Raw genomic sequence first — 24151 nt, forward strand, 5'->3', positions numbered from 1 at the left:
ATTTTTAGCCGGCCGCAAAGCCAAGCCCGGCAGGCCGCGGGGAAACAGCTTATGCGGCAGGGAGCCGGTTTCCTCTGGCCCGGGCTCGGGGAAATTCATCATCGGCAATGCGGAATAGATTAATGTCGCCTCTCGCGCTTGCAAAGGGGTGGAAACTGAAGGGGGAGGGAGAGAGGGGACGGATGGTGGATTCACGGAGCTTTCATCCTCGTCAATGCTGGAAACTTCGAAGCCCCACCACTCAGCAAGTTAGGCCCCGGCCGCTAAATTACTTCGAATCGAGTTGCTCTCAAAGGACTCCCTTCCCGCTCGCACCTGCCCTAACTATCTAGACTGCGACGCAATTCTGGCGGTAGAGCCGACCAGCCTGTCGAGATTACGAATTGCTGTACAATCCGATCGGCCTGCGGTCCCAAAAATCGGCCAGCGATGCTAAAACCTCGAAGCCGCTGGTGGAACCGGGGTTCGGCGTTAAGCGAATAAAAAGTTCGGGTAACGTTTCGAATCGATTCTTTGGATAACGTTTTAATCGAATAGCATTTCGAATGTAGTAAATTATTTTCAAATATACTGGCGTGAAAGAAATTTTATTCACGTAAATTTATTTTCGAAAACAGTGTTTGATATTTAATGTCCGACAAGATTTTTGGATTTGCAGCTTTTAATTACTAGTTAGTTATCTGAACTTTATAATTAATTAATAGTTAATTCTGATGATATGTAGTGTATACAAAATTTACTAAAATATTTATTTTGCTCAGTTGTTTACGTTTATATGAATTTTAATATAATTATTAATATAACATTATTATTATTGTTATAAGATTATTAATATAATATTATAATAATAATAATAACATTATTAATATAATAGTTAATATAATATTATTATTATTATTATAACATTATTACTATAATCATTAATATAACATAATTATTATAATAATAATATTATTAATATAATCATTAATATAATATTATTATTATTATTATAATATTATTAATATAATCATTAATATATGTATTAATATAATTCTTACGTAAAGGAACTGTCTTTCCCGAGCTTCTTTAAATAATAAATAACAATGGGCCCGCAAATCAAAAAGTTACTTCTAATAACGAATAATTTTTCATCGAATAAAATTTCAATTAATATGCTCCGAATAGATTTTTCGAAGTAAATTTTATTCGGCCAATGTTTCATTAAAAATTTCGAACTTAAAAATATGTTGCTTCTCTTCTTACAACCATCTCAATCTAATTCTTAGATCGAGTGTCTGCGAAACGAATAAAACAAATCTGCGATTTCACAGCAAAAACTCAAAAGCTCATCCCCGCGGTTGGAGGGTTAAAATATTATTTAGCTTCCTCGAAAAACTGCACCCGGCCGAGGCTTGTTCGCAGTGCAGAATGTCAAAACATACTTTTTGGTGCCGCGATTCGTGAAACTGGGAGGCCAAAAGTGCCCCGGCTCGGCGAGATCAAAAAAGTCGAATCGGAATAACGCCGGGTATTATATTTCTGGGATGAAATGGACGAACGGGAAACCTGGGAACCGGGAAGCCAGAAGTCAGCGATTGAAGGGAGCCCGTGATAACCGTGAGTGCCTTCCTTTTTTATCCGATTTCATGGTCCTCCTTTTTTTGCGCCGCGGACCGAGCGATAGCACCGGTGACCCAGTGATTCGAGATGGAATTTGCCAGCAGCGACGGGATATCTTCGTTTGCCTGGAACAAACGAATCCACGGTCAGAGGTGCCGGCGGTTTTTACCGACGAGTTTTTGAGTCGTCCGCCTGCCTCTTTTCGGCTGGGAGCTCGCTCCGATTTAATTAGAGCAGGACGAAATCTCCGACAGAGGGTCGTGATCGCTGATTTTATCCGACCGTGGATCACTCTCTAGAGTCGCCCCCTACGTTTCCGTATGCTCATCTGGCCGAGATCGATACGATCCTTGGACCTTATGGCGTTTTCCCGTAAATTGGCTCCGTGGTGACTTTCTGAAGGTTTTTTTCTGATGGGGCCGTTTTTGGTTATAAGGACATTTGGGAACACTATTTATGGATTAGTTATTGAACACAGCGATGAGAAATTACTAAAATATGTTACAATGATTTGTTACCGTATTTATGTTTGTATAATAATGTTGTATAATTTTCTATAATTTTCTGTGTAATTTTTTATATTTTGTAAAATAAATTTCTATAAAAATTTGTCACTAGAATTTATTCGTCGCTATACCGTGAACGTTTATGCAAAATACAAATTATCTGCGTTAGTTGCAAGAAATAGGAGTCGATTAGACATTGCATTTCTTTTCTTCAATAATTTGAGCATAGTATTTAATTAATAATATAATATATACTATTAATAATATACTATATATATATATATATATATATATATATATATATATATATATATATATATATATATACTATAATATATACTATTAATAATATAATATATAATATTATTCATAGTATTTAATCATTGTGAACATGCAATTGGTTAGAATGTTAATTATTTGATCGATGAATAAAATTGATATACTGAAAAGAAAATTATTTATCTCTTCATGCAACATTTTTTTGTGTATCGTCGAGACTGATGCGTGACGAACATGAGAAATGAGTCTGATACGCGAAGAATATGATAAACGAGACTGATACGTGATACCATTTTTCAGCCGTTAAGTGACATAGCGTAAAATAAATGGTGGATCGATGCACGTCGCAACAACTCGCAGAACTAACAACTACTTTCATTAAACCGAACGTAATTGCAAGGGCCATCAATTAATCTGCATACGCAATAACGTTAAAATTGATTCATATTATCATCGGATCGCGGATTTTTGTGCAAAGTAAAAACAGTTTAAATTAATTTAAACAGAATTTGCAGTCACTTGAAAATATCTTTTCTCTTATAACAATTGTAATAGTCAATCTAATAATATTGTAATTGTTAGGCTACCGAGACATAGCAATAAAATCTTGCTCACCCCGCATAAACGCAATTCACCGCAAAACAGCCCTGTCACGGCACCCGAAAACGCAGACCAATTACCAAATCCTTCACTTCTTCGGGCGAGAGCCTATAGAAGTAGCTTCAAAGAAAGCTCGTAGAATTTCCATCGTCTAAACGAACCGCCCAATATCCGTCTGCAAGGTTCTCTGACCCGGCGCTCGGTATACTAACCCAATAAAGTTCGAAGGGGAGGAGACGAGCCGGAGAAATGGGGTTGGAGGCCTCTTGTTAGAGCCGTCGATTATTTAAGAGTCCTTTTTAATTATATCCCGTTGAACGCGGCCGAAGGGAAGCCGCGAGACAAGGGGTGAGTTTCCGTAGCGACGTCTGCAAGGGGTGGAAAGCACACAAAAGCGGTGAAAAATATGTTCTTGTGCGAATCGCATATTTACGGTCAGGATAAGTAATAACGTTCGCTTGACGACATTTACAAGTGACAATAATAAATAAATAAATAAATAATAAATAATTATAAATATTTTTAAATATTTTATTCAATAATTGATAAATATAATTATAAGATACAAATATTACGTTTATTAGTACTAATATTCAATGCACAATATGAATGAATTTTGAAAAAAAGCTAAATTGTGGCAGCAATAATTTAAAAAATAATTTAAAATAATTTAAAAAATCACTCTAAGCATTCCGATAGTGCCCAGTAGAAGCCAATTTCTTTGTTAAAATGTGTTAAAGTACAACAATACCAATCAAATTACTGAATTCCACTAAGATATGAATTACAGAATTAAGAATGAAAATAAGAATATTAAATGGCTGACAAGTCAACAAACTCTATACTATAAAAATTAAATTTTGCTCAATTCAAATGCAATTAGTTAAGTTAAAAAAAACTGTTGATAATAGTTTTATATTTCACTCCTTTTGAGACGGTTTTTTTTTAAAATCGTACAGGCGTGTTAATAATTAACAAAAAAATGAAAAGAAATTATACCACGCCGTGACTCAAATGTTCCATTCATTTTAATTTTGAGGGACTTTTTACCGCTTTTGAACGCCTCCTGGCCTGTAGCGCGATGTTTGCGAGGCGGCAGTATCTCGACGCGCGGATTAAGAGCTTCGTTCGCGTTAATCCGCGCGGGAATCGTTTGCCATGCGTGCCTCCGACGAAACCTCGAGGTGAACCTCGCCGATATCCAATGGCAAGGATCGGTCCAGGATCCGCTGAGAACTTGAGCCAACTTCCGTTTAAGCATCGCGGAGAAGCGTCGTCGTCGTCGTCGTCTCGTCAGCCTGCCCGATTCCGGATCCGGTCTACCAGCACGTCGCTGCGGTACTCGAACGCGATTACTGTAATAAGTGGCTGTGTAACGATCGGATCGATCATCGGCGGGAGTCCTGCATCGTCGGTGGTGGAACGTACTCTTCCTTGGCTCCCGCAGTTCATGACGAACCAGCACCGTCTTTCGAAGCTCCGCGACCACGAGGATTAAACGCCAACTTCGGGACACTCGAGTTTGCAGCTCCGTGGAGATCGAGTTTCGGGGTGATTAGGGGAACAGGTTTTCGGGAGAGGAGTTTGGAAAGGTTGTGCTGCTACCGGTCGCCATGTTGCGATCCTAAGGTGAGACTTCCTACGTTCGTCGTTAGCAGATTATAGATCATTATGCAAAATAAAATTAATTGCAAGAAACAGAAATTAAATAAAAATGTATTCGTCTTTTTAATTATATTGGTAGATTGAAGAGACGAGAACATTGTTCTTCGACTTTGTTAGTGTGTAGACTGTGGATCATTATGCAAAATAAAATTCCCCTAAGTTAGTTCTGAGAAACAGAAATTAAAAAAAAAAGGAATTCGTCTTTTTAATAATATTGATAGATTGAAGAGACGAGAACATTGTTCTTCGACTTTGTTAGTGTGTAGACTGTGGATCATTATGCAAAATAAAATTCCCCTAAGTTAGCTCTAAGAAACAGAAATTAAATAAAAATGTGTGTATTCGCCTTTTTAATAATATTGATAGATTGAAGAGACGAGAACATTGTTCTTCGATTTTGTTAGTATGTAGACTGTGGATCATTATGCAAAATAAAATTCCCCTAAGTTAGCTCTAAGAAACAGAAATTAAATAAAAATGTATTCGCCTTTTTAATAATATTGATAGATTGAAGTGATTAGAGCAATGTTCTTCGATTTGATTAATGTGTAGACTGGATCATTATGCAAAATAAAATTCCCCTAAGTTAGTTCTGAGAAACAGAAATTAAATAAAAATGTATTTGCCTTTTTAATAATATTGATACAATCGAGAAAAGAGAGCAATGTTCTTAAATTTTATTAATGTGTTATTTAATGTGATATTTTACTTAGTCATTTTTGTCATAAATGCATAAAATTCGTATTCTTTGTTGCAGATTATTTTAATGTTGCATAAAAATCCGCAGTCTAGTGATTATTACACGTCTCCAGATCTTTACGGTGATCGTAGAAAAATCCTCAATTTCATGGCAACGGAATCTAAAAAAATTCCGGGTCGCAATTCCGAAAGATAAGCCGCAGAAAAATCATTTCCGCGATCCATAAAATTTGCTAATTTATTTACATTAGCAAGAACGATAAAATTGTGATTATTCGTGTTCGACACGACTATAATTATATCGACGATTGTACGAAAATGGTTGATTTTGAATTTCGCAGAGGAAGATTGAAGATTCGCAACGACGTGGGACGCTCGGAATCGATGCGACCCGCGAACGGAGCGGAGCGGAGAGGACCGCGGCGCGGCGGGCATGCGTGGCCGTTTCGCGCTCGAAACCGCCTCGGTTTTATTATCCGGTTGACCTTTCGAGTTGACTTTCCGCATTTTAGCGAAAATCCTGGTCGAGTCACGCACGGTTATCGGTGGGCGAATCGGCGATACCGCGCGCTCCTCCCGTCTCGTCGCTGGTCTCCGCTTAAATAGACCGGAACGCGGTGGATAATTCAACCGACAGGGTAAATATAGCCGGTGAGACGGGTCGAGGGGGTAGAAAAGCGGGTTCGGATTTAAATAACGAGCGAGAATGACGATCTCGCCTCTAGTGTTTTACCTCCTCGACTTGTGTCGACTCGGGGGATCGCCTGGCTTATATCAATAATGATAAGAATAATAAGGAATATATTATTATACCGTCGAATGAATGGACTTAGGATTCAGCGTTTTACCTCCGTCGTAATACATAATCTAGTATCGCACGTGCGCAGCAAAAATATCCCTTGTCCCGCACTTTTCGTTTGCTTTGCCGAAATTTCCCCGGGTTCCTTGCGAATTCGCAGGAAATTCAAGAGATACTGCGGCGAGAATAATTGTTCTATTATTCCCGCTGTTTAATAGATTAATTGTAATTTCGATTATGTATTTCTTTTATTTTTCCTATTTGATCGTAGTTATAAATGCATAAATGTGATCTACGATAAACCTCATTTTCTCACTTAAGTATCTATTTTCTATTTATTTATTTTTTGTTATACTATTTTGCTACATTTACGATATAAAATTGCACTTCGTAATGTCAGCTGAATATTAAGAATTGTTCATAATTTTAATAATATAAGATTATTAAGAATATAATATATTATATTATATTATTATAATATTAAGAATATAAGATCTTCTATCACAATAGATTCAATTATTGTCCGTATAGATTTGTGCTATTTTCTAAAGATAAAATAGTGTCTACCATCTAACTTATACAATAATACAATAACGATAGATATGACATTTTTGTAAATAAACATTAAACCGTCAAATCAAGATCAATTATATTTTACCACGGAAATTTGTTTTCCACTGTATGCACTTCCAGAAGAAAACTGCATATTGTAGAAACAATTTTTCATGGTAAAATATAATTAACTTTAATCTGACAGTTTAATGCCTATTCCAAAAACTCCACACCTATATCATTGTATTATTAGAAACAATAAATCGACGCATCTATTACCAGAACGAAATCTATTTCGTTGAAAGAAATTTGAATCGAGCTCATGACTAGATCATGCTTTATGAAACGAGCTGTACATTTGGCCGCGAAACGGCTCTACAGTAGAGCAGCAGAGCGCAGCTTAAGCATGGATCGAAGTTTGCCGAGTGGCACTCTAACGCCTTGATAGCGCAAACATTATTTTTATCAATCCCAGCCGTTGTACAATCAGTTTCAAAGCAAACCCTCGAACCGACGATGCATCGTACCGATTAAAGCGAACGTTAAAAAGTATCGAGCGCCGAGGCGAGCAAATGAACGTGGCCCCTCCCTCCCCTCCCGTCGACAAAATATTGTCCCATCGAACTTTACACCGCAAATATTTGTCGCGCCCGGGGAGGAGAAGCCAACTTTCTGTACACGTGCCGGGGCCAAGCTTTTCGCCAGCGTACCGGGCCGCTACGGATACCTTCAGAAATTTATTCCGGAAATGGAGCCTGTCCGAGGACTTTACACCCCTAATGGCGGCGCTTAATCTCTTTTCGCGAAATTCTTCCTCTGAAATGGGCCCACGGGGACCTATCCCCATCATTTTGTGCCCGTGCACGCTGCTGTTCGAGAGCGTGCACTCTCAAAGAACATTATTGTTGTTATTATTCAGGCGATATTTCATTGCTCGGTTGCATTGTTTCTATTTTATTAGAATAATTCCTGAGAGTTTTAACAGGTTCAGCGCCGACGATCGTCCACTAAAATTCCCGTAAAATCAAGGCAGTTTAATTCGTTAAGCCGAGACTAGAAAGTTAAAATTTATCGTAGTGGATGACATTAGAACTCTATCGCATACGAAACATCCTAGTCAAATTCAGTTTGTTCGAGTATATTACAATGGAAATGAATGTTCAAAATTGGCCAAAAATTAGTGTCACTTATATTCGACGAGACGCTCAACGTGTTAAAATAAGAAGATTTCAGTAGTTTATGAAACTACTTGAGAAATGTGCACTCTTTTTGTGTTTCAGTTTAATTTAGCCTAACTGCGACGGATATCTATAAATTATTGAGGCGAGGTAAGGTGACCATTGAGACTCTTTGTTTAGAGTTCAATAATCCTTCGAATCGTAGAGATAATTGTAATGTGAAGCTTTTGAAAAAGTTTGTGCGAGTATGGCACCTGGGTGAATTTAATAAGTGAGAGTCCTTTGATTAGAGTGTCGTTACGTAATTTGTGGTGGTGTACATTATATGAGTGTCCTATGCACTAAACGATATACATATACTATGCATGTTGTGAAGTGTCAGCTGTGAAGAGTAATCGGATGAGAGAGAACGAGTGAGCCTTGCAGAGGATCGAATTGTATTTATTATTCATCGCTCATATTAATATTTATTTAAACAGTTATATCGCGTTCCAATAATATTGACTAGGTGTTCGCGTATATCGCTTATCGTCCTATTCTATCCACACTTGAAAATTGAATTGAGAAAACAAAGTAACAAGCAAATTTTTATAATTTTAACAAACTGTTAAACGTATATTCTGGTTAAATATATATCCTGTATATTCTGTAATAATCAACTGGTTACGTTAAAATACATTCCGTGAGTCGCTTAACAAGAGCTACTTTCTATTATCTGTCTTTCCAGCAGAATGAGAAATTATAATATCGATTGCAAGTGCATGTTTACCGTAAAAGTTCAAGATCGAATTTAATGAACTTCACTATAACGCGATACGACATAGAAATCGCACATTTATCATTACATTTAATGTTATATATTCTTATTCAACAATATTTCCATAATCAAACAATTTATTTATTCCGAAACAGTGCTCCGACTCGAATAGTGTTACATTGTTTTTATTTATTCTTAACGAAATTTGAATATAAACAATATTAGTGAAAACGAACGTAGAGTTACTAAGAAGAAATAGAAGAAATTTCATTAGAAATGCAAAAATTAAGGCAAATTCACTGCTGGACAGCTTTTTCCATCGTAAAAATCGCAGAAAACGCTTGAAGACCGTCGCAAACAGCTGTTGCAAACACAATCGTTGACGGACCGCGATCGAACTCGGCGTTGCAATTCAGTAGAATCGTCACAACTGACAATGAGATACATTAATGATGATACATTAATGTATCTATTGTAATCTATATAACGTATCTCTATATGAAATCCACTCGCACCCCGAAAACAGTTTCGGTGCACCGCGGCTCCTAGAAATAAAAAAACTTCCGGATGCTTTTCTCACGCAACGCATGCGAACGAATTCGTTAGAAATCGGTCGTGTTCGAGCCGACTGTCCGCTATTTACCAGCCCACCCAGATCGCGAATCGCTCCCGAATAATGACCCAATTCGCCGATAAATATGCACGTCGAGAGCATCGAAGAACAAGGGGGGTTGGCACGAATTTCCCAGTCCCAGTCCCGGTCGACGCAATTACGAGGAACACGCTCGCGTAACAGTTACAACCGGCTCGTGGGGGTTGTGCGAGCGGTGCGGGGACATAGGATGGGGTTGAAAGAGAAAGAGAAAGAGAGAGAGAGAGAGAGAGAATTGTGCTCGGAAAACGCGAGGGGCGGGAGCGTCCTAGTTGCCGGCGTAGTTACAATATATCCCGGTCACAATGTCGGTCTCCTGGAAAGTGGAGTTATTTGTCGAGCACGGAAGCTCGCGGAAATAGTTTCCGCACGGCTCAGACGTATTGATTTTCGTGTTTCTGTTCCTCTTTTTCCGCGGACCGGCCCGGCCCGGCCCGACCCGGCCCGCTTCGCTCGGTTCCGTCCGCGCCGCGGCGGTCGCATTCTTCGCGACGTTCTCGCGTTCGCGCACCTTTCGCCCGCACCATTTTTATTCCCGCTTCAGAAACCCGATAGATCGGCGTCGTCGCCGCCGCCGCCGCGAGTAAAAGCCTCGAGGTGCGACGCGGGGGCCTCGGGGAACGATGAGGAACGATTGGAAACGTTGGGGTAGCGGGGAGCGGCGCGCGAATCGTATTTCGTCGCGGAAGTCGAGGAACTTGGCGATGGGAAAAATAGAGGGACAGGTCGTTTAAGCTATGTAAATGGAAAAATGGAGGGGCAAATCGCTTAAGCTATGCAAATGGAAAAATAGAGGAGCGGGCCAGTCGTTCGGCTAAAAGGCAGCCGTGCCACGGACGAAGAAAAACGGGGGCCGCGGGGGGAAGCGCCACCGAGGGGCTGCGGCGAGACTTGTTCTCCATTTTTTTTTTTTTTTTCGTAGAACTATCGTCGATTTTCCTCGGGGACCTGCGGAGAGGTTATTGAATAATGATTAAGTAATGGTTACATCAAATGCACCTGGCCAGTTTTTACGGTTGTTCTTGCATCTCAGCAGGACAGGTGCCGAAAATCAACCACGAAAGTACCCACAAAATCTAAGGAATGCGATTAATGGAACTCGTTTGATTACGTTCTGTTTGCTCGAATATATTACAATAAAAGTGAATTTTTAAAATTAGTCAATAGTTAGTTACTTAGACAATGTATTGTCGCTTACAATAGTGTCGGGACGCGCCCGGAAGTATGACAAAATCATTTTCGAAGTGTAATGATTTATTAGTAATAAATATTATTAAATGTTTTACCATTCACGGAAAGATTTGTAATGTATCTTTTTTCTATAAATATAGAACATGCTTACCAGAAACATTTACATTCAGAGAACAATTTCATGCAGTTTCCTTGAAACGTAAAACATATATCAAGAAATTTGAAGACCCTAGAAAATCACCTAATAATTCCCAACATTTGACGAAGAATACATATGTATGAGTGCATTAAAAAGGAAGCAAAAATTAGGGTATTGTCCCGTAAACAAAAATTCGTTCAATTTAACTTTATTGACGCAGCTTGTCTCTGTTTTATGCATTAGTATTTGACGATGATTCATTGAAGCGTGGCCTTGTTGAATTATTATGGCACAGATGGTGAAAATGCATCCCCGATGCAACAAGTCAAGTGTCAACGTGTCTAACTGGAAACATTCCGGTTTAGCACGAGGTTAAATTGGAATTGACGAATCTGGTTTATATTTAGACAGCCCACGGTAGAAAATTGCGTTTTAACTAGATCGCCGAACGTGGAATTATCCCCGGGACACCGAAAGGAAACAATAAGAGAAATGACAGCTCATCAACGATGCAAATGAACCGAATTTATCGAATAATTTATGGAACATCTGGAGAAGCGGGGGGACAGGTTCGGATAATCAGCCGGGGATAACTCTAAGTACACCCTATTCAAGGGTTAATTAAACCGGGATCGATGCCCCCGAGTATATTTTCAGACAAATCAAATTTTCATAAACCGTGTCGACGTGATGAAATTTTCATTAACTTGTCGTTCCTAAAACTTCTGCATCTCCAACAGCTGAAATATCCTGTAAAAACATATTTGAAAATATATTTTTGTATTTACAATCACGCATTGTTCTGTATAATTTTCTAAAAAAATAAGATGTACCTCGTATTTTCTACAATGTTTTTCGAAAAACTGAAACAGGGGACAATTTAATATTTTATTGTAAACAGCATCGACGCAGAAAAATCCACGATCCATATTACCACGGTACAGATTGCGAACCCAGCTCATTTTTACTTGTAATATGAAAAATTCTTTGATCTGCTAGCTTCGCGCGCGAAAAATTCCTCGACGTTAATAATTCGCATTTGTATCGTCGGACAAAGGCCTGGAATTCGAGCTCGGGCTCTAATCGAATTTGTTGTCGAGTTTTTTCCCTCTCCGCGTTCACTTTCCGAAAATTCGTTTTATTTGCATAACGCGTGGGCGGCGGCATTCCTCTGATAAAAAGCTTGCTTCAGAGTTTCAAGCGAAGGTACAGCCGCCACGCGGACGGTAAGTCGGGCAAAGCGGACTCCGCTTTCTCCCCGCGTCGTAATTCTCCTCTCTCTCTCTCGAAACTGGAAAATCGAATTTCACAGCCGGGGAAAAGTTAATCAGCGGCCGGGGGGAGTTTTCCACGACTCGGAGGCGTGCCGGTGAAACGGTATCGATGTTTCATTAGCGCCGCTAAAAATAGCGGACAAACTTCGTTCCGTCTAAGGGTTAACATCCCCTCCCCCCTCGCCCCCACCCTCCCCCTCCAAAAAGAAGAAAAGCTGAAAAACGTGGAAGAAACTTCCCGAGCGTCAGGCTCGAACTTTCTTCGCTGAATCTTCAGCGTTCGCGACTTTTATTTCGCCAAATTACTCCTCCTTCCGCGAAAAACAGTAAGAATGCGCGATCTCTGTGTAGTTCGCGAGTGGAAAGGGGGCTAACAGCGTTCCCAGTGAAATGTGGCCCGGGAAGTTTTCAAAAAATTTCATTTGCGAGCACGCTTTGCTGGTTTTAATACACCGAGAATCTTCACGCGACTGTAACACGCGGAAATGAATCAAATCCGAGGAAGCGATCTTACTTGAAACCATAAGGGCGTTTCATTATAATTCCGAAGCGGCTACGCTCTTGCATCGCGAAGCGACCTGGCAGCGTTTGATGATCAAATCCCGAAAATTCCTTGATTTTCTGTGCCAGGCTCGTCTCGTCTTGAAATTCGCTTCGGGTGTCAAAACTCGATGAAACCTTTCGTTACAGAGTAACGTATCGAACGGCAATGCTGTCTAATTTGACCGTGGAATATGATTTCATTGTTGACCGTAGAGTCGTGCATTATGTAAAAAAGTAATCGGAATTTCTCATTACGAAGCCTCGAGGTGCGTGCGTTGAAACAACTATTTGTATGCAAATATAATCCATCAACCAGAAATACTGTTTCCCTCAACCGTGTTACGCGTGCTTCGTTTGATAATAGTAACTTCTTTCTGTACTAAATAAAATACTTAGATCGATTTTACAAATGTAAAATAAGTATTCGATATTGTGTGCACAATGTGACGCTGAAGTATTTAATTGAAATCGATATTTTCTTTATTGTGCGTGAAATGAAACACTTGAATATCATTTCCATGAAACGTTGCCGACCAAGCAATTGCCGAGCATGGCTTGACGTTCGTGTTTACATTCGGGATACGAACGTATCGTTTGAAATATGTGCATTGTTAAAAGCAAACAGATGTTAAATGTTCCAATTGCATTCATTGATTAATAAAATATAAGGAAAAGCTTATTTTTCGGAACAATATGTGCGCGTTCCTCTTTTTTTTACAAGTTTATTTCCTCTCATAAATATTGATCGTAAGAAATGGAATTTCGAGTAATTAATAGAAATTTATCGAAATTAATCAAATGCTATTTCGAACAATTATTTCCAGTTCATCTATAGAGAATGCTGTTTCAATTAATAATTTTCGTTACCACAACATAAATAACTATTTTCGATACGTGCACTTATTTTAGTAACGTCGAATAAATCTTGAAATATTATTTCATGCAAACGAGAGTAATTCATTAATTATCTCCGATACTTCCTCAAATATTTTTACCCATTTCTGGTTACGTATTGATAATCCAACAACGATTAGGAGAAACGTCGGAGTAGAGTAATGTCTCCCTTACTGACGCTCAGGTTGTGCACAAAAATGGACAATTTGGGAAGAGAAGATACGATTATTCGAGCCTTGCAACTCGTTTTTATAATTGTTGACGATTGATAACCATAAAAAAACGAGGGACAAGGTTCGAGCAATCGTATCTCCTTTTCCAAAATTGTCAATTTTTGTGGACAATCTGAGCGTCAATTAGAGAAACATTACCGTATGTGTATTGCCTCCAAAAATCAATTTTCAGCAATCCGTGAGTAGATTATGACTTGTTTACAAACTGCTGGTCCTTTTTACCATAACGAACTAAATTCGAACTAAATTCGATCGTCTGCGAATCCAGTCCCCAGGCAAGGGGTTAAGGCGCGCCGGGGGCGAGATACGAGAGTTATTAAGCCGTAAATAAAGCCGGCGTGGGTGGATCGTGACTGGACCAGCCAAAAACAAAGGGACCGGTCACGTGTATCGGCTGCTGAAAGCGTGTCAGTGGTTCCATTGTCGCGGCGTGACAATATCGGACGACGCGACGGTCGCTCGTTCTTAAGGACCCGCGTACCTCGGCTGTTGTCGTGGCCGTCCACGACGACGATGCCGCGTCGATGTGCCGCGCCGTTATTGACGAGGCGCTGTGACCTGTATTCGGTAACTGCGCGCTCCAACGCTCCCCGTTGCCCGCGGCGCGTTCTCCTTCTCGACAAAGACGACGCCGACGGTCCCGTATCGAGTAGTATCACGGAATTACAACGCGACGACTCGATCGAGCGCCCTTGAACGTCCAGCGACTCCGTTTCCACCTTGCTCAAGCTCCGCGTGCTTTTTTAGTCCGGAAACGGAGCTTCGAAACGAACTGCGGTGGGGGAACTGCTCCAATGAGAGCTGCCTGGACAAAACTTGTCCTCGGCATTCGTTGGAACACGATTTTAGGGATTCATTGGATCTCCGAAGTAGTTCAAATTCCTGGTACAGTAATGTCTCTCTAATTGACGCCCAGATTGCGCGCAAAAATGGACAATTTCGGAAGAGGAGATACGATTATTCGAGCCCTGCGGTTTATTTTTATAGTTATAAATTGTCCACAATTATGAAAACGAGCCGCAAGGCTCGAACAATCGTATCGTCTCTTCCCAAATTATCCAATTTAGTGGACAATCTGAGCGTCAGTAAGGGAGACATTACTGTATCTCAATGAAATAGAATTCTATTTAAGAGACTATTCTCAGATATTATTTACTTTTTAATTTATTAGTTGCGTCCGTTTAACACGTTCCGTGCCACGTGTACCATCGATGGTACACGCTTGCATGTTTACTTATTGAACTGAACAAATTGTTTACAAGAAATTTAGAACCGAAGAATCAATTTCCACCGCAAGAATGGGCGTTGATAAGTTTTTGTTACATTGTTATGTGTACGAGAATTAATAATTGCACGTAATACATCAAGTTTTAGTAAAATATCAAAGTGTGAAGATTCGAGTAAAAAAAGCTCGGCACGGAACGTGTTAAGAACGAATTTTAACCCTTGCAGTACTTTGACGAGTCCGCTCGTCATGACAATTTTACGTAATAATTTATTGTGTATAGATGTGTGCGTTATTCTGTACATTAAAATTGAAATAAAATTTTAATCTCTTGTCATCGATATTTAAGCATTCAAGTAAATTTAGGCGCACAATAAGCATTAGTTTTCTTCCCTTTCTAAGAAATTATTGCAATCGAAAATTTTCCAGTTGCAATAACTACGTGGAAAATGGTATGTCAAGGGATTAATTACGAATTCTAAGTGGACGGGACGATAGTAAACGTGTCGCCGGTTATATACGCTGCGAGTGTTAAATAATACTTAACGACAATGAGTGCAATGACATTTAATTCTACAACGTGGACAATTACAATACAAATCAGTGACTAACCTGGTAATTTTGTTTCTGAATAGGAAATAGTTATGCAGGAAAATCATGCTCGAATAATCTGTGAAAAATAACGCTAAAGAACGATTAATCCTTATCGGACATTAGATGGCATAACAACGAATGAATCGAACAAGGTTTAACGTGAAGTGAGGTACAACCGAAATTGTTGTAATATAAAATCTTGTTGCAATAATTTCAGCCAACCTGAGGCAAAGGTATTGCATTACATCGGTGAACTGTTTTACAACGATCTTGTTACAATAATTTCAGCCAACCCGAGGCAAAAATATTGTATTACATTCTCGTGCACTGCTATTCGCAAATTGTTATTGATATCACACAATTATTACTCATTTCCTAGTCGAACCGCGAGCTCGGTCATTTATGAAATCACGCAGGTCGAAATTTGTACCGTTTTGCGAGAGGAATCAGCGAGAACCACGGTTACGAATATTTTTGATATAATACAATTTGAAACTGATACTTTTCTGCGAAAAGCGGATACTGCCTGTCAAAAGTGGTCAGGAATCGTTGAAAATGCATTTCACCGGACATAAATTATGTACAGAGTGTTTCCAGCATTCCTGATACAGCCAGAAAGATTTTAAGCGTCGCTTCTTTGTGCAACGGCAAGTCCGCGATATAAAAAGTAATTTTTTATTGTAAGCGGAGTATAAATCACTGTCAGCAGTCCCTCCGAGTCCGCCCTCGGTTGCTTTCAACCACGTTCTTCATAAACCATGCCGCATCGACCGCAGCACGACCCACGCGGTGCGGTAGCGAACCTACGAGCGAAACGATTCGCTAACTAAACCCTGCCATTGGGTCAGTTTCGCATAAGAAGGACCCCCCTATCGAAAATTTAAGACTCATGTTTACTCTAAAAACCGAAATTTGTATCTTTATCCAGCTCCTAATCGACGCTCAATTTGTACACAAAAATGGACAATTTGGGAAAAGGGAGCCTTCTGATTATTTTTTTATAGTTACCGATTGTCAACAACTACAGGGTGCCCAAAAATTATTGTACAAGCGGGAAATGAGGGGTCCCTGAGGTTATTTGAAGTAACTTTTTCCTCAGCGAAAATGCAATCCACGGCTTCGTTTACGAGTTATTAACGAAAAACAGTGGCCAATGAGAGGCGAGATCGGCTGGCGCGAAGCGGCCGAGCCAACGAGCAGTCAAAGCCCAGTTCCGCCTCGCGCCAGCCGAGCTCGCTTCTCATTGGTCAGTGGTTTTCGTTAATAACTCGTAAACGAGAGCTCGGATTGTATTTTCGCTGAGGAAAAAGTTACTTCAAATAACCTCGGCAATCCCTCATTTCCTGCTTGAACAATAATTTTGGGACACCTGGTATAAAAACGAGCAGCAAGGCTGGAATAATCGTATCTCCTTCTCCCAAATTGTCCATTTCCGTTTCCAAACTGAGCGTCAATTGGGCAAAATTTATTATATTGCATTATTAGAAACATTTGAGACTGCTTCGGATCGATGAATCAGATTTAGCCATTTTAGGGATTATTAAAACCCTTTGGAACAATTTAATTTAGCAATTAGTACCATTAGCACCACTGTACCGAGGAAACTCTTCTCGTCTCCTAGACCTAGCTAGACCTCCCTAGCATTTTTGATTCTCCCGCGATGCCTTTGATCTCGATAAAATAGCCCGTCTCACAAAATCCCACGTTGTTCAATCGCAGAGGATGACGGATCGATTTGACTTTCAGATTCGGAGTTCCGGACACGAAGCCGTACAAGGACCACCCAGTGTATATTACAGACCAAAGTTCGTGTCGGGCAATGTTACCGTTTCGGTCCAACCCCCAAAGAAAGCCACGCGGGTACATCGGTTTCGCATTAAGCTGCATCGCGGAGGGTATCGGTGCATCGGCGCCGTTGTTTTCCCTCTTATGCAAAGCCGGGACCAATTTCTTGCTGCTCCCGTTGTCGAAGCCGCGCGACCATCGAGGGCTTGAAAAACGGTGACGGTGGCCTGCGGGATCGCGTGGGCGTGCACCCGGCCACGTATCGTCGGCCACTTTGATGGTTTAAAGGCTTCCCCGGGGCTCCTGCCGAGGATAACCAGAACTAGCTACCTCGTTTACGCCGCCATCCTCTTCCACGAAGAAAAAGTGTCCGACCTGAACGATCCGCCGTGTTGCGCACGGCTTCCCGATCGTCTCTTCGCGGAGGAATTTGTGTCCTCTGGTCGGAACAAGCGGGATTATGGTAAAAAATGTCGGCCCTCGAGGGACAAGGAATACCGGGATGCGAGGAAATCCTTCCGGAGGACCAGCGCCGCTTGGAGATTGCGGGACGTCCGATTGATGGAGTCTTGGAGTCTGCTAAATGGTCGGAACGAGTCACGGGGATCGTGAAGATGACCAACAAAAGAAGGCCCTCGACCAGATTGGAATGGAAGATTAATGTTCGCCGGAAAAGCTGCGTCTATAGATATCCCGGGACCCGGGAAGTTGGAGTTAAGGATTTGCAACAAATGCGCCGGTGTCAGTCGTTCTTGAACATTCACTCGGCGAAGACCTCCCTAGCCTGCTCTCCGATGAAGACATTTTTATACCTAAAAGTACGAGCCTACGTATCATTTTAACGTTAAACCAATCGAGCCGGCGAAAATGACCGGTTTCGTGATTTCTGTTTGAAAGTTGCCGAAGTTGTAAACACTCTTTCGTAGAAAATGATCGAACGAAAGAAATTTCGTTAGAAATGTAAAAATTAAGACAAATTCTTTGCGACTGTAGAAGTCACAGAACACGCTTCAGGTTGACTGTCTTAACACCCTGACCACAGCTGTGTCACTCATTCATGGGCGACAGAATTATCAACTCAAATTGAAAAATTAATTTTGACGCCAATTCGTCACAGTTTCCTAATTTTATTAAATTCGGCAAAACCTACGAATGTTGAAAAACTAATCGACGTCATAAAATTTGACTTGACAATTTCGATTTGATTAAATAGAATGCTCTAATTTAGTGCAATATTTTATCCCTCACGCCGTGATCACGGCTTTTATCCCGATTACGATTTTCGTATAAAATATCGTACGAACAAAATGATCGAATAAGTGAAACAATCGCTAATGGAACGCATCGGTTTTCGGAATTCCGATCAGACGTTATCGCCGATGTAATTAAACTATGAGAATCCGCTAAACTCGGAAGTTGCCGTTCGCAGATCGCATCGGCGGACTGAAGAGACATAACCCTTTGGATCGGCCGAATATACCCTGAGCCGGCAATCGCCGGCCGTAATAATAGCGGCGACTTGGAGTGTTTAGGGCAATACCGAATTCCTTAGCAGTAACCACCGCTGGGCGGTTACCATCAAGCCATCAAGAACCGCCGTCTAATTTACTTAGAATCCCGTTGCAGAAGTGATTGTAAGGGAACCGTCGCTGGGTAGTGATTAGCGTAGATACCGTCCGAGCCCCATAAATCACGAAGAACTTCGGCAACGAGTGGTTAGCTCGCGGGAGTCAACGATAAACGTAAGTTGAATACTAATCGAATAATTCGTGGAAGCGTTTGAGGAGAGGAACGTTTCATTTTGCCTTGTTGCGAGCCGGTATCGGGGATCCGAAGTTGAAGGGGCTGAAACGGAGACAGGGGATAACCGACGGGTTGCTTAATTATTCACGGTTTCGGATTATAAATTGACTAGTGGCGGCTCTCGTGTCTGTTATTCGTAACGACAGCGAACGGTAGCTCGGAGTCGTAAATGTTTTATTAATCGAGGAGCTCGCCGGCTACGGCGGCGCGTTGTAAATAATTCGAACGATGACTTGTAACTGGAAATTAGTTCTAGCCGATGAGCGAGCGATGTAATTCAATTTCATTTGCCACTACATACTTCGTACTTCCTCGCCCTGTCGCCGAAATTAGAAGATCGCTTTGCGCGAGATTTATTATTCAGCGCGGCAATCGGGAAATTCTTTTAAAGTCGCGGTTAATTTACACCGCTCGAGAACAAATTAGAGCACACATTGGACAAAAATTGGTCAAATTCGACCGACGATAACTCCGTGAAAAATCATCGTAGGAACATGAATTTTTTTTTAAATTGTAGTTCGAAGCCTCTACTTTAAGATGATCCTTCCGGATTTTAAGGTCGTACCACTCTCGCCGTTGGAACCCTTTAAATATAAGACCATGCTCCGTAGTTTATATCAAAATTACCGCGTTCGATTTTATGTTTATATTTTCTATACGCGGCGAGGTTCATCGTCGCAGTTGCTTTATCGTTAACGAACAAATTTTCTGCGTCGCATGTATAATTACCTCTGATAACAGACGCTTGTGCTTTCACCCCTCTGTGCTATTACACTCAATAATTACCGGTCTCTAACTACAGCATTCAAGGTAAATTGAATCAATAAATCAAAGAATATACACGGTGTCCTGATACAACCAAGAACAGGGTAATTAAGGCAGACACGTGAGACGTAATTTTTCAATACGTGTATTCTAGAAAATCAGAACGAATTTGTCATTTTTTGAACTTGATCGTACTCCAAAACGAGGTCTCAAAACATCACATCGTACCTTCAAGATCTGCGTCACGAATTTCTTAGCAGTTTGAGAAATCGATCATGGTTTAGAAAATCTGATTTGTCTGTTACCAAAAACTAGAAATGAAAGTAAATTAAAAAATGCAAGAAGCAAAAATTGTCTCGTTCTACCAGGAAAATTAATAAGAACTTAAAAAGTGCCAATCACCGCAGTAGTAAGAAAGTTCTATTTTCAAAGTAACACGTGGGTGCGAAGATAATTCTATTTACCGCAACACTATACAAGGAATGATCACAAGATACAACTAAAATATTTGTTTTTATGTAATATATTTATATAAATCTGGACCCTGTTTCCTGTGTAATAGAACAGATTAATAAAATAATGCTAATATCAACGTTACGCGAGAATCGTCGTTTAGGGGTTTAAGATAACTCGATTCCGTCACTTTTCGCACAGAATCGTCTGGAAAAATCTCGTTGCAAATTCAAAGCCTGTTCCGCAAATTTCTAGCGCTCCGTGAAATTCACAATGAACTTTAATGAAATTCAACACTATACAAGGAATGATCACAAGATACAACTAAAATATTTGTTTTTATGTAATATATTTATATAAATCTGGACCCTGTTTCCTGTGTAATAGAACAGATTAATAAAATAATGCTAATATCAACGTTACGCGAGACTCGTCGTTTAGGGGTTTAAGATAACTCGATTCCGTCACTTTTCGCACAGAATCGTCTGGAAAAATCTCGTTGCAAATTCAAAGCCTGTTCCACAAATTTCTAGCGCTCCGTGAAATTCAATGGGACGTTGGCCCGCATTAACAGTTTAAGTAAATGAGGGGAACGGGGCAGTAGGTGGTGGAAGTCCGTAAAACTGTCTCCCTCGTCGAGAGCGGGTTTTTTCTTCCGCCTAGCGAAACAAACGTGCCGGTGGGATGCTCAACAGTCGCAATATTTTCTTGCCCTCCTCTTCTTTTCTCGGCGGTCGTAGGAACGGTCTCACGGTTGGAGCGGCACGGCGGCGGTTAACTGCAACCCCCGAGCGTCGCCCGTCGCAGTCTCATATTTTACGACTGTTTAAGGTGTTCTGCAACCCATAACTTTGCATTTGCCAGCTCTAACTCACGCTGCCCTCTACCGATGTCTGCGAACTTCCACGGCGGCGGCCGCTTCCGGTCCGTGATTTCTTCCGCGGTTCTTTGAACCCTCGCCGGGATTCCCCCGCGCGACACTTGCGCTCGCCGGATTCCGCTGAACGCGGCGGGCTTGTTTGTTCTCTTTGCCACTGGGACACATTCTTGACTTTGCCCGGCCACATTTTCTCCCGCGATTCCTACGGAATGGTTTTTTATCCGCGTTCTTATTCCTAGGAAATCCGCCGTTCTTAAGCGTGGCCGTGGCCCGTCAAGATTTTCTGGCGGAATTTCTTCCCGGAGCTTCCCGCGATTCGTTCTCTGTCAAGCCGCCTCTGCGCGAATGCTATCTTAAAACCGCTGCGTTTCCAATCCACTTCCATGCAAGATATATCTAATTTCTACTTGTGGCACTGGAACGATAAACGCTGCTGTACACTTTTTATTAAGATCTTGCTACTCCTGTGTAGCGAAGAGATACCACTAGACAATTTTATTATTACTATTATTATTATTATTACTATTACTATTATTATCATTACTATTATTATAATTTTGCTATTATTATTATTATTACTATTATTATCATTACTATTATTATAATTTTGCTATTATTATTATTATTACTATTATTATCATTACTATTATTATAATTTTGCTATTATTATTATTATTATTATTACTATTATTATCATTACTATTATTATAATTTTGCTATTATTATTACATTTTTACTATTATTATTATTATTATTATTATTATTATTATTATTATTATTATTATTATCATTACTGCTATTGCTACACACAATGCCGAACTGAAATATGAATAAAAATGTTTCCCTGCAATAATCCTAATAAACCGAAAGTTTTCAGGAATCCAGTTATCGTAATTCGAATAATAAATCGGAGTCTGTGAACTATTATAAATGATTTCACAGCAGACCATGAATTGAGGACTTGTCTGCTCTATGAACGACCTATACTACTGCGAGAACTTCCCTCGTTTCCAAGCTCAATCAAAGTTTCACCGATCTCCTCCGCACGTACACGGGCTATTCCAGGTTTCGTAAAGCTCGCATAGCGAAATAAAAAATGTCCAATTTCCTTGTGAATTGCAACATCGAAGGAATTGAATCGAACGAGTGCCGCAAACCAGTCCGTGCCGCCTGAACAAACCGTTCAACGTCGGCTTCGCCGTTCCCCGGAAAAGGATTTTCCGTCTAAAACGACAACATCCGGGCGAGTCGTCTAGTTACCGAGTCAGAGTACCAGAAAATCGGATCGGTCGTTCGGTCGGCGTGGCGGCCGATTCCTCCGGGCGGGACGAAAGGGAAACGCATCAAAGAGATCCGACACAATCGTCGAAATGGTAACAAACGCAGAGAAACGGCCATCTCTCGTCCCGCGACGTATCTTCCGATATTTGTTCCTTTCTCGTATCGGTCCCCTTGCCCCCTTTCCCTTCGCGGCCCGACAGATTCGTGGCTCGGTCGTGCAGGAAATAGCTCGACCTTGACCTTTAACCGCCATCTCACGTTCTCTTAACGGCGTCCCGAGGTGGCAGAAATGCCCGAGCGAGCGAGAGAGAGAGAGAGAGAGAGGGAGGGAGAGAGGGAGTGTAACCCCATTTATCGATTCCTCCGTAACGTGAGGTTGCCTTGCTCTTCTGGCGCCTTGGAGAACGCGATTTTTGCATGTATTTTAGGAGCACGGGGTGGCAAGGTCGAGAACTTTAATCAACGAGTCCCGGGAAATCATAACGGCCGAGAAAATAAAACCGTCCCCGATGATAGCAGCCGTTCTTCGACCGTTCCGTTTCCTCGGTTCCCGAGTTCGAGAGGTTTTTCTATAATCTCGAGCTCCCGGATCTAATACGTCGCTACATGAAATATTCATTCGACGACAAAGTAATTCCAGGCGGATCCTTTCTGCATTTTAATTTCGACCCGGTAGCCCGCCGCGCCGACCTTGCTGCTTAAAAATGAAAATTACGCGTTTCCTTGACCGCGGTCGGGGACTTCCGTCCCGTAGCGTCGCTTCGACGATGACTCCTTTTGCTTCAGCGCTCGAGGCTCCGACGCCGACGAAACCGCTGTCCTTTCACAGCCACGCGCGTGAATTTTTCGTGCCAGCTAGCTAGTTTTAATTGGCGAATTTATGTAGTGGAAAAGATCTCGATCAATTCGGTCTTGAAGTTTCTGTAAGGCAACACGCGTTGGTCGCTTTTAGAGCTCGACAGTTTTAATGTTAATATCAATATCGCTCTGAACATTTTTCGACCGATTTTTCTACAAAGTAAAAACGATCCGAATCTGTACGAAAATGTTCTCAAATTCCGTATCTTGTATCACCGAGCAATTTCCGTTAAAAAACCGCACAAAATCCGCGTTCTAGTGTTTACTAACAAATCGCATTGCTCACGAAAGCGCAATTAAAGAATCGATATCGGTATCCTTCCGCGTCGACCCTTTTATGGGGCATTGCACGCGGAACTGCGTTATATGCCGTGTACAAAAGTGCACGGCACACATCGAGTAATCACTGGAAAGTCCACGAAAAGCTGTTCACCCTTAAACGCCGCTCTGCGCCCCTAATCGTCCAGCATTTGCGGTATCGCGTCGTAATCGGAAACGGGAGGGGGGGAAAAACCGCGGCTCCCCGTGGACGGCTGGAAACGTGCAATCGCCGCAATAATTCACGCGAAGGAATTCCATTCCCGGGGCTGCGCCGGCGTCGATTTTTCCATATTATTCGTGCGAACGGCGAGCACCGGCGCTCGTCGAGCAGCCCAGAACTTAATTTGCACAGAGAAACAGTGGCGGCGCATCCGTTCGTTGCGCGCACAGCCTGAATCGCTCGCACCTGCACACCGTAGGCTGCAGGGGATGGAAGTGTTATTCCGGAAGTTTGCCAATTAATCCGCGCGGCTCACTCAAACACGGTTCCAGCGCAATCCCCAATAATATTATTCGCGTGCGTACCATGCACATCGCCGCCGTTCCGTCGTTTATTTACCTTCGAGCTCGATACACGCGCCGATTAATTCGATACTCCGCGTCCGGGGAACTCGCCGATCTGC

At 41.3% G+C, this 24151-nt stretch overlaps 1 long non-coding RNA gene across 1 annotated transcript; it reads right to left on the reverse strand.

Annotated features, from left to right (window-relative positions):
* Positions 1–960: 960 nt before the first annotated feature.
* LOC117222337 (uncharacterized) lies at positions 961–4979 on the reverse strand. The gene is made up of 4 exons (XR_004490668.2): positions 4416–4979; positions 4038–4342; positions 3200–3355; positions 961–1727 (listed from the first exon to the last, which is right to left on the reverse strand). It is a non-coding gene; the product is annotated as an uncharacterized LOC117222337 (long non-coding RNA).
* Between the last annotated feature and the right edge of the window lie 19172 nt (positions 4980–24151).

This window comes from Megalopta genalis, chromosome 1, assembly GCF_051020955.1.
Source record: "Megalopta genalis isolate 19385.01 chromosome 1, iyMegGena1_principal, whole genome shotgun sequence".
Lineage (NCBI taxonomy): Eukaryota > Metazoa > Arthropoda > Insecta > Hymenoptera > Halictidae > Megalopta > Megalopta genalis.